We start from the raw sequence: 10,255 nt of genomic DNA, 5'->3' as shown, positions 1-10,255 counted from the left end.
TTGGATTTTAAGAATATGTGCATTATAGTTTAATAAAATAAACTGATGTGGAAAAAGCCATACTTCATTAAATCCACAGAATAATCACATTTTGTTCTTTAAGAGTAAAGAGCTGTTGTTGCTTTCTAAAAATAACCTCAACAGAACAAAAAAGAAAAGGAGTACTTGTGGCACCTTAGAGACTAACAAATTTATTTGGAGCATAAGCTTTCATGAGCTACAGCTCACTTCATCGGAAGCATTCAGTGGAAAATACAGTGGGGCGATTTATATACATAGAGAACATGAAACAATGGGTGTTACCATACACACTGTAACCGGAGTGATCACTTAAGGTGAGCTATTACCAGCAGGAGAGTCGGGGGGGGGGACCTTTTGTAGTGATAATCAAGGTGGGCCATTTCCAGCAGTTGACAAGAACATCTGAGGAATAGTGGGGGGTGGAGGGGAGGGGGATAAATATGGGGAAATAGTTTTACTTTGTGTAATGACCTATCCACTCCCAGTCTCTATTCAAGCCTAAATTAATTGTATCCAGTTTGCAAATTAATTCCAATTCAGCAGTCTCTCATTGGAGTCTGTTTTTGAAGTTTTTTTGTTGAAGTATTGCCACTTTTAGGTCTGTAATCGAGTGACCAGAGAGATTGAAGTGTTCTCCAACACGGCTGCTACTCTGAAACCTCTTAACAGAACAGCCAAACATCAGGGAATGATGTTAAAAAGAAAATGCAACCAAAAGAATACAAGCTAGTTAGTTACAACTAGGTCCAAGCTGATATATTTTAGCAAAGAAACTCCATAATCTTATATCCCAATACTAAGTCAAATACAAACAAGAGACAATATTGTGCTTGGACTAAGGAAACTATTTCTGACTTCTGCGTGACAATGGGCAATGTGGGTGAGGTAATATCTTTTATTGGTGAGAGACGATCTTACACAAGTTGGTTCATTAGAAGATATTACCTAACCCACCTTGTCTCTAATATCCTGGGACTGACATGGCTACAACATTGCATACATGACCATAGGCACGTAGAGGCAAGTTGCTTGTTAACCTCTCTGTGCCTTAAGTCTCCCCAGCAGTAAATGAAGATAATGATATTACCCACATTTGCCAAGTGCTTTTTATGAGACAAACAAAGCCACTTGAGTTTGAGGCTGGATGAATCTGCTCTTTTACAGAAAGTATTCTAGCGAAGACATTTTCCTTACTGTTATTTGCATAAGCAGAATGTATTTTGTTATTATTCAAATAATTCCTAAATTAAGAAGAGACACAAGGTGTTTGCAGTATTGCTGTAGCTGTGTTGGTCCCAGGATATTAGAGAGACAAGATAGGTGAGGCAATATCTTTTATTTGACCAGCTTCTGTTAGTGAAAGAGACAAGCTTTCGAGCTTATGCAAGGCTCTTTTTCAGATCTGGAAAAGGTATTCAGAGTCTCACAGCTAAATACAATGTGGAACAGACAAACCTAAGGTGTTACATGTTAAATTAAGAAGAAACTAATGATATTTTTGTACTTTCTCCCTTCATACCTTCCTATTTGCAACAACTAGTCATGGGTGAACCTCAAAGGTTCAAACAAGGATCTAGCTCAACCTTTTTGCCCTGGAAGTCTATCAAAACCAGGTTTGCTTATGCATTCTCAGTATTTCCTGGTTTGGCCCAGAATGGAAATACTGCAAGAACAAACTTCACTGCAGTATTTCGTACTCCTTGGTGAAACCAGGAAGGGCAGAAGAGTGTGAAAATTTAAAAGAAAAATGAACAAATGGTTCAATTCAGGTTTGGGGCAGAGTTTCAAGTCTGATGTTCTCAGAAAGAGTGTGTAAATAGACTATTCAGAGAGCTGGGGTTCCTGAGTTCTAATCCTGACTCTGCAATTGATTTTTTGGCAAGCCACTTAACTTTTAAGAACCTCAATTTCTCCCATCTCTAAAATGGGGATGATGGTATTGACTGACAGCCCAGCCCAAAGTTCATTGAAGTCAATGGAAACTCACACTGACTTCAGAGGGGTTCACATCAGGAGCAGGCCACTACTTCATAACTAAATAAAATATTTGTTAAAAGCCATACATTAAGCTCAGTCATTGGTAGAAGTGGGAACGGAGTTTTGGTCCTTCTGGCTATCCACCATGTGTTTATGACACAATTCAGCGGCACTAAGCACGTGCTTAAAGTTAGCCACATGCTGAATCCAGTTCTTATCCAGTGGACCATGTCTAGGGGAGGGCACCCCAGAGTCTAAGTACTTCCATAAAAATGCTCAAGTTATGAATCTCCTCATGGATTTTTGAAAGCCAGTCAGAGAAAGTGAGGCCATTTCCCCCAAAACAAAGCTGAGGACATGAAAATATCTGCAAAACTAATTAGTAACAATTGTGTACAAAACTCCATGGGGATATTTTCATCAATTTCTAACAGCATTACTTTCACAGCTTGAAAATTAAATTTATTTTCTTACAGCCTTAGCAAAGTTTCTTTTTCCTCTAGCATGTAAGCACACAGTGACTTATTACTGTAGGACTTCTGATAAGTGCCACTGCAGGTGGCTGGTAATAAAGTTTTACTGTTGTTAACGGGGCCTGTCTGAGGGGTGGGCAAGCATGGCACATACATCCAGTGATCCACCATACAGCTATGCTGCTCGCCATTTTTTTCCCCTCTCTGGTGAACGGACAACTATTTTCTTCTCCTGTGGGAAGCAGCCAGGAGGGCTGGAGGGGGCAGGAAATGGTGCAGCCCCTAGACTTCCAGCTGTTTGAAATACGTTCAAATATTGAACCTAGAGGGGCAGCCCAACAGCAGTTTCTGAAAAGCAGGAGAACAAGCTGATTAATTTGTTCTCCTTCTTGCATTTTATTTGATATGGGAGGGGAAAAAGTATGTCCTTTTCTAACTATAACTGAAATTAAGAAGTTTATCTAAAACGAACCCCCATGTAAAGGCTCCAAACGCAGCGTTATAATTTTTCACATATTTTAACGCAGCCAATGGAAACAACTATTTCTACCCCAGTTTTAACGTAATTTAGAGCTATGCAAATTAGGAAGAACCACTTCACATTTTCTATTTTCCATTAGAATTACAGTGGTAGCAATTTGTTGGCAGCAAACTAAATCCTGTGTTGGTTATATTGTCTATTAATATATTTTTTGTTTTCAATACAAAACAGAATAACATGCAGCCTCAGAAGGTGGTAGTCTGCCACATAGAAATAATTGGATTAGTTTGTCAGAAAAAAAAGTAATCTTAGTCAAAATGTTTTGTCAGTAGATACATAATTCTTTGTTCGCACCTTCCCTAGAAAGGACACTAGACCAGTAGATGTTGTACAATGCTAAAATATTCAGTGAGAAAAATATTTGCATATCAAGGAAATGAAAGGAAGAAAAGTAAATACATTATAAAAATTATGATATACATAGAATATCAGCAACTTTCCTTAATTATGGTATGGTAGTAAAACTATATGTTGTACATTTTATAGACCAGACTCCTAAATACATTTTGGGACAGAAATACTTCCAGATCAAGTCTACATCATTTTGCAATTAAATATTTCAGCATTTATAAGAAATGCCATTTTTCAGTATGTTAAATAAATATATAAAAATTGACTATTCCTTTGATAGATGTTATATTTTAAACAAAAAAAAATTACCTACAAAACACTACAAAACAGAAAACTATCAGTCAATATGAAAACTTCAGGAGGGGAAAAATACTGGATAAGTATAAATGGCTCCAGCCATGAGGAGGGCACAGGCGGAAGGGGTGGAGCCGGGGGCTAGTCTCTCTAGAGGGGGCCTCCACCTGCCACCCATGAGCACTTCCCCTCCCCCCACCACAAGTTCTGGCAAAATAAGCCAATAACTAGAAAAATATGGTTATCCCAGGCTATCATGTTTGGTCTGAGTTGTATTGTATTAATTTTGATAGAATAAATGTACCCAAAGTGTCAAAGGTGTTAACATGACCCAGACTGCCCAGTCACTGTCCAACGTTAAACACAGTGCTAAATAAGGTCTGGCATACAGATACTACTACTTAGTACTATGGCAAACATGCTATTGAAATCCTTTTATTAAAGATACAGAAAAAGAAGGTTTCAGAGTAGCAGCTGTTTTAGTCTGTATTCGCAAAAAAGAAAAGGAGTACTTATGGCACCTTAGAGACTAACAAATTTATTTGAGCATAAGATTTCATGAGCTACAGCATCCATGATGCATCCATGATGCATCCGATGAAGTGAGCTGTAGCTCACGAAAGCTTATGCTCAAATAAATTTGTTAGTCTCTAAGGTGCCACAAGTACTCCTTTTCTTTTCTTTTTTTTTTTTTTTGAGAAAAAGAAGGAAAATCAGAGCATTTTAAATGGAAAACATTAAGTATGGCTTTCATTTTAACAACATCCCTTGTTCACGTTCCCTTCAGCTGGAGCGAATCTTTAAAGGAAAAACCCACTTCTTTTACAGTCTCTTAGATGGTATCAAAGAGGATAATTGTTTTTTGTGGGGAAAAGAAATTAGCTGAAAAGGGCTGGAGCTGTTGTTAAAATCTGACCCCATTTCCTGGAAAACAAAACACACACAAGAAGGAAGAGAAAAGAACACAGCACAGATAGGAAATGCAGATTCTCTGGTGCTGACTTTTACTAGAAACTTCGCTGCTAGAAAAACACAGGCTACAGCACAGAGTCGTAACAGCCTCCCAGAGACCTGGCATGTTGTACCAGGGTCCAGCTGTTTAGGGCATGACATTTAGCTGTCTTTCCAATCACAGATTGACAGCAAAATTGCAAAATAAGCAGTCTTGGCTAGCTAATATACACTCTTATTAGACAGAAGAGAAAAGGAGACAGATAGGAAGGAAAAGAAATGAATTAGGGAAGGAAAAGGACACAGAGGGAAGGGGGAAGGAGGAGGGTAGACGAAGTCTCACATCCCAGGTTGTGTTTGGGATTCAGCCCAAGCCGGTGGAAGTGGCTATATCATCTGAGTCCCTCTCTCCAGCCTGGTCTGGTCAGAACATCTCTCAGGATTAGGATGAAAAGGGTCCAGGGTCCCAGTAAATGGTTGGGGTCACAGCAATGATGGTAAAAAGAAAAGGAGTACTTGTGGCACCTTAGAGACTAACAAATTTATTAGAGCATAAGCTTTCGTGAGCTACAGCTCACTTCATCGGATGCATTTGGTGGAAAAAACAGAGGAGAGATTTATATACACACACAGAGAACATGAAACAATGGGTTTATCATACAGACTATAAAGAGAGTGATCACTTAAGATAAGACATCACCAGCAGCAGGGGGGGGAAAAGGAGGAAAACCTTTCATGGTGACAAGCAAGGTAGGCTAATTCCAGCAGTTAACAAGAATATCAGAGGAACAGTGGGGGGTGGGGTGGGGGGGAGAAATAACATGGGGAAATAGATTTACTTTGTGTAATGACTCATCCATTCCCAGTCTCTCTTCAAGCCTAAGTTAATTGTATCCAGTTTGCAAATTAATTCCAATTCAGCAGTCTCTCGTTGGAGTCTGTTTTCGAAGCTTTTTTGTTGAAGGATAGCCACTCTTAGGTCTGTAATCGAGTGACCAGAGAGATTGAAGTGTTTTCCAACTGGTTTTTGAACGTTATAATTCTTGACATCTGATTTGTGTCCATTCATTCTTTTACGTAGAGACTGTCCAGTTTGGCCAATGTACATGGCAGAGGGGCAATGCTGGCACATGATGGCATATATCACATTGGTAGATGCGCAGGTGAACAAGCCTCTGATAGTGTGGCTGATGTGATTAGGCCCTATGATGGTGTCCCCTGAATAGATATGTGGACAGAGTTGGCAACGGGCTTTGTTGCAAGGATAGGTTCCTGGGTTAGTGGTTCTGTTGTGTGGTGTGTGGTTGCTGGTGAGTATTTGCTTCAGATTGGGGGGCTGTCTGTAAGCAAGGACTGGCCTGTCTCCCAAGATCTGGGAGAGTGATGGGTCGTCCTTCAGGATAGGTTGTAGATCCTTGATGATGCGTTGGAGAGGTTTTAGTTGGGGGCTGAAGGTGATGGCTAGTGGCGTTCTGTTATTTTCTTTGTTGGGCCTGTCCTGTAGTAGGTGACTTCTGGGTACTCTTCTGGCTCTGTCAATCTGTTTCTTCACTTCAGCAGGTGGGTATTGTTGTTGTAGGAATGCATGATAGAGATCTTGTAGGTGTTTGTCTCTGTCTGAGGGGTTGGAGCAAATGCGGTTATATCGTAGAGCTTGGCTGTAGACAATGGATCGAGTGGTATGATCTGGATGAAAGCTAGAGGCATGTAGGTAGGAATAGCGGTCAGTAGGTTTCCGATAGAGGGTGGTGTTTATGTGACCATTGCTTATTAGCACCGTAGTGTCCAGGAAGTGGATCTCTTGTGTGGACTGGTCCAGGCTGAGGTTGATGGTGGGATGGAAATTGTTGAAATCATGGTGGAATTCCTCAAGGGCTTCTTTTCCATGGGTCCAGAGGATGAAGATGTCATCAATGTAGCGCAAGTAGAGTAGGGGCATTAGGGGACGAGAGCTGAGGAAGCATTGTTCTAAGTCAACCATAAAAATGTTGGCATACTGTGGGGCCATGCGGGTACCCATCGCAGTGCCACTGATTTGAAGGTATACATTGTCCCCAAATGTGAAATAGTTATGGGTGAGGACAAAGTCACAAAGTTCAGCCACCAGGGTAGCCATGAAATCCAGGCTGCTGTTTCGACCTTCAGGAAACTGCGGAACCACCTGATCAACATCCTCTACAGCAAACAGGGAAAGATTAAGAATGAGCTCTCAAAACTGGATACTCTCATAAAGAATCAACCTTCCACACATACTTCCTTGTGGCTGGACTTTACAAAAACTAGAAAAGCCATTTACAACACACACTTTGCTTCTCTACAAAAGAAAAAGGACACTAAGCTATCTAAACTACTATATGCCACGAGGGGCCACAAGAATGGTTCCCGTAACCCACCCAGCAATATTGTTAATCTATCCAACTATACTCTTAGCCCAGCAGAAGAATCTGTCCTATCTCGGGGCCTCTCCTTTTGCCCCTCCACCCCCATGAACATGATACAGTTCTGTGGTGACCTAGAATCCTATTTCGACATCTCAGACTCAAGGAATATTTCCAACACACCTCTGACCAACATATTAACCCACAGAGACCTTCCTGCCAACACTACAAAAAGGAGGATTCTGTGTGGACTCCTCCTGAAGGTCGAAACAGCAGCCTGGATTTCTACATAGAATGCTTCCGCCGACGTGCACGAGCTGAAATTGTGGAAAAGCAGCATTGCTTACCCCATAACCTCAGCCACGCAGAACACAGTGCCATCCACAGCCTCAGAAACAACTCTGACATCATAATCAAAAAGGCTGACAAAAGAGGTGCTGTCGTCATCATGAATAGGTCGGAGTACAAACAAGAGGCTACTAGGCAGCTCTCCAACACCACTTTCTACAAGCCATTACCCTTTGATCCCACTGAGAGTTACCAAAAGAAACTACAGCATTTGCTCAAGAAACTCCCTGAAAAAGCACAAGAACAAATCCGCACAGACACACTCCTAGAACCCCGACCTGAGGTATTCTATCTGTTACTAAGATCCATAAACCTGGAAATCCTGGACGCCCCATCATCTCAGTCATTGGCACCCTGACAGCAGGATTGTCTGGCTATGTAGACTCCCTCCTCAGGCCCTTCGTTACCAGCACTCCCAGCTATCTTCGAGACACCACTGACTTCCTGAGGAAACTAAAGTCCATTGGTGATCTTCCTAAAAACACCATCCTAGCCACTATGGATGTAGAAGCCCTCTACACCATCATTCAACACAAAGATGGAATACAAGCCGTCAGGAAGAGTATCCCCGATAATGTCACGGCTAACCTGGTGGCTGAACTTTGTGACTTTGTCCTCACCCATAACTATTTCACATTTGGGGACAATGTATACCTTCAAATCAGCGGCACTGCGATGGGTACCCGCATGGCCCCACAGTATGCCAACATTTTTTATGGCTGACTTAGAACAACGCTTCCTCAGCTCTCGTCCCCTAATGCCCCTACTCTACTTGCGCTACATTGATGACATCTTCATCCTCTGGACCCATGGAAAAGAAGCCCTTGAGGAATTCCACCATGATTTCAACAATTTCCAACCCACCATCAACCTCAGCCTGGACCAGTCCACACAAGAGATCCACTTCCTGGACACTACGGTGCTAATAAGCAATGGTCACATAAACACCACCCTCTATCGGAAACCTACTGACCGCTATTCCTACCTACATGCCTCTAGCTTTCATCCAGATCATACCACTCGATCCATTGTCTACAGCCAAGCTCTACGATATAACCGCATTTGCTCCAACCCCTCAGACAGAGACAAACACCTACAAGATCTCTATCATGCATTCCTACAACAACAATACCCACCTGCTGAAGTGAAGAAACAGATTGACAGAGCCAGAAGAGTACCCAGAAGTCACCTACTACAGGACAGGCCCAACAAAGAAAATAACAGAACGCCACTAGCCATCACCTTCAGCCCCCAACTAAAACCTCTCCAACGCATCATCAAGGATCTACAACCTATCCTGAAGGACGACCCATCACTCTCACAGATCTTGGGAGACAGGCCAGTCCTTGCTTACAGACAGCCCCCCAATCTGAAGCGAATACTCACCAGCAACCACACACCACACAACAGAACCACTAACCCAGGAACCTATCCTTGCAACAAAGCCCGTTGCCAACTCTGTCCACATATCTATTCAGGGGACACCATCATAGGGCCTAATCACATCAGCCACACTATCAGAGGCTTGTTCACCTGCGCATCTACCAATGTGATATATGCCATCATGTGCCAGCAATGCCCCTCTGCCATGTACATTGGCCAAACTGGACAGTCTCTACGTAAAAGAATGAATGGACACAAATCAGACGTCAAGAATTATAACATTCAAAAACCAGTTGGAGAACACTTCAATCTCTCTGGTCACTCGATTACAGACCTAAGAGTGGCTATCCTTCAACAAAAGAGCTTCGAAAACAGACTCCAACGAGAGACTGCTGAATTGGAATTAATTTGCAAACTGGATACAATTAACTTAGGCTTGAAGAGAGACTGGGAATGGATGAGTCATTACACAAAGTAAATCTATTTCCCCATGTTATTTTTCCCCCCCACCCCACCCCCCACTGTTCCTCTGATATTCTTGTTAACTGCTGGAATTAGCCTACCTTGCTTGTCACCATGAAAGGTTTTCCTCCTTTCCCCCCCCTGCTGCTGGTGATGGCTTATCATAAGTGATCACTCTCCTTATAGTCTGTATGATAAACCCATTGTTTCATGTTCTCTGTGTGTGTATATAAATCTCTCCTCTGTTTTTTCCACCAAATGCATCCGATGAAGTGAGCTGTAGCTCACGAAAGCTTATGCTCTAATAAATTTGTTAGTCTCTGAGGTGCCACAAGTACTCCTTTTCTTTTTGCGAATACAGACTAACACGGCTGCTACTCTGAAACCAGCAATGATGGTGAAGCTCACTCCTTCCCACTTCTCTCATTTTTCAGTCAGTCAGCATCACAATATTCACTGCCCCACCACCATTCTTTTTTTTAAAGGACCTCAAAAGGGAATAATGGGTGGAATAGCCCATCACCTTATTATTTTGTGTACCAATTAGGCCTGGTTTCCAACACACCTATTTTGGTTTGTTGATTTCCAGTCTCACACCATTTTTGTTTACCAGGCATGATCTTAACACAGTCCTTGAACTATATCATTAGGTCTTTTTGTTTGGACTAATCCAGTCTGTCTCTTTTTTGCAACTTTTCCCATCAACATTTGCTATTATGACATTTTATGAATGTTCACTCACTTTTCATAGTTAAGCTCACAATGAGGGTAAATTTGTAGACCTAATCATGACAAGAACTATACTCCCAGAGGTAAGTCAGGGAAACTTGTACAGTGACTGTTTGCACTAGTTCTGTTCATAAGCACCACATTTATCGAACATATTTTTTAAAAATAAGTGTATGGAGTTCCGTGGGAATGGAAAGGCAGCTTTAATAAAAGGTGTGCTGCACTGAAAGGCACTTCTTGTCAGTGTGAGTACCAGCTCAAGCACATTTAGGCTCTCCCTGTAAAGCCATTTAGTTGAGCTACTTGGCTCCAGGGCTCGACCTCTTCCTCTCTAGCCTCACTGCCTC

The sequence above is a fragment of the Dermochelys coriacea genome, chromosome 6 (assembly GCF_009764565.3).
Source record: "Dermochelys coriacea isolate rDerCor1 chromosome 6, rDerCor1.pri.v4, whole genome shotgun sequence".
Lineage (NCBI taxonomy): Eukaryota > Metazoa > Chordata > Testudines > Dermochelyidae > Dermochelys > Dermochelys coriacea.
The sequence above is the reverse complement of the archived record's forward strand: the minus strand, read 5'-3'. Positions refer to the sequence as shown.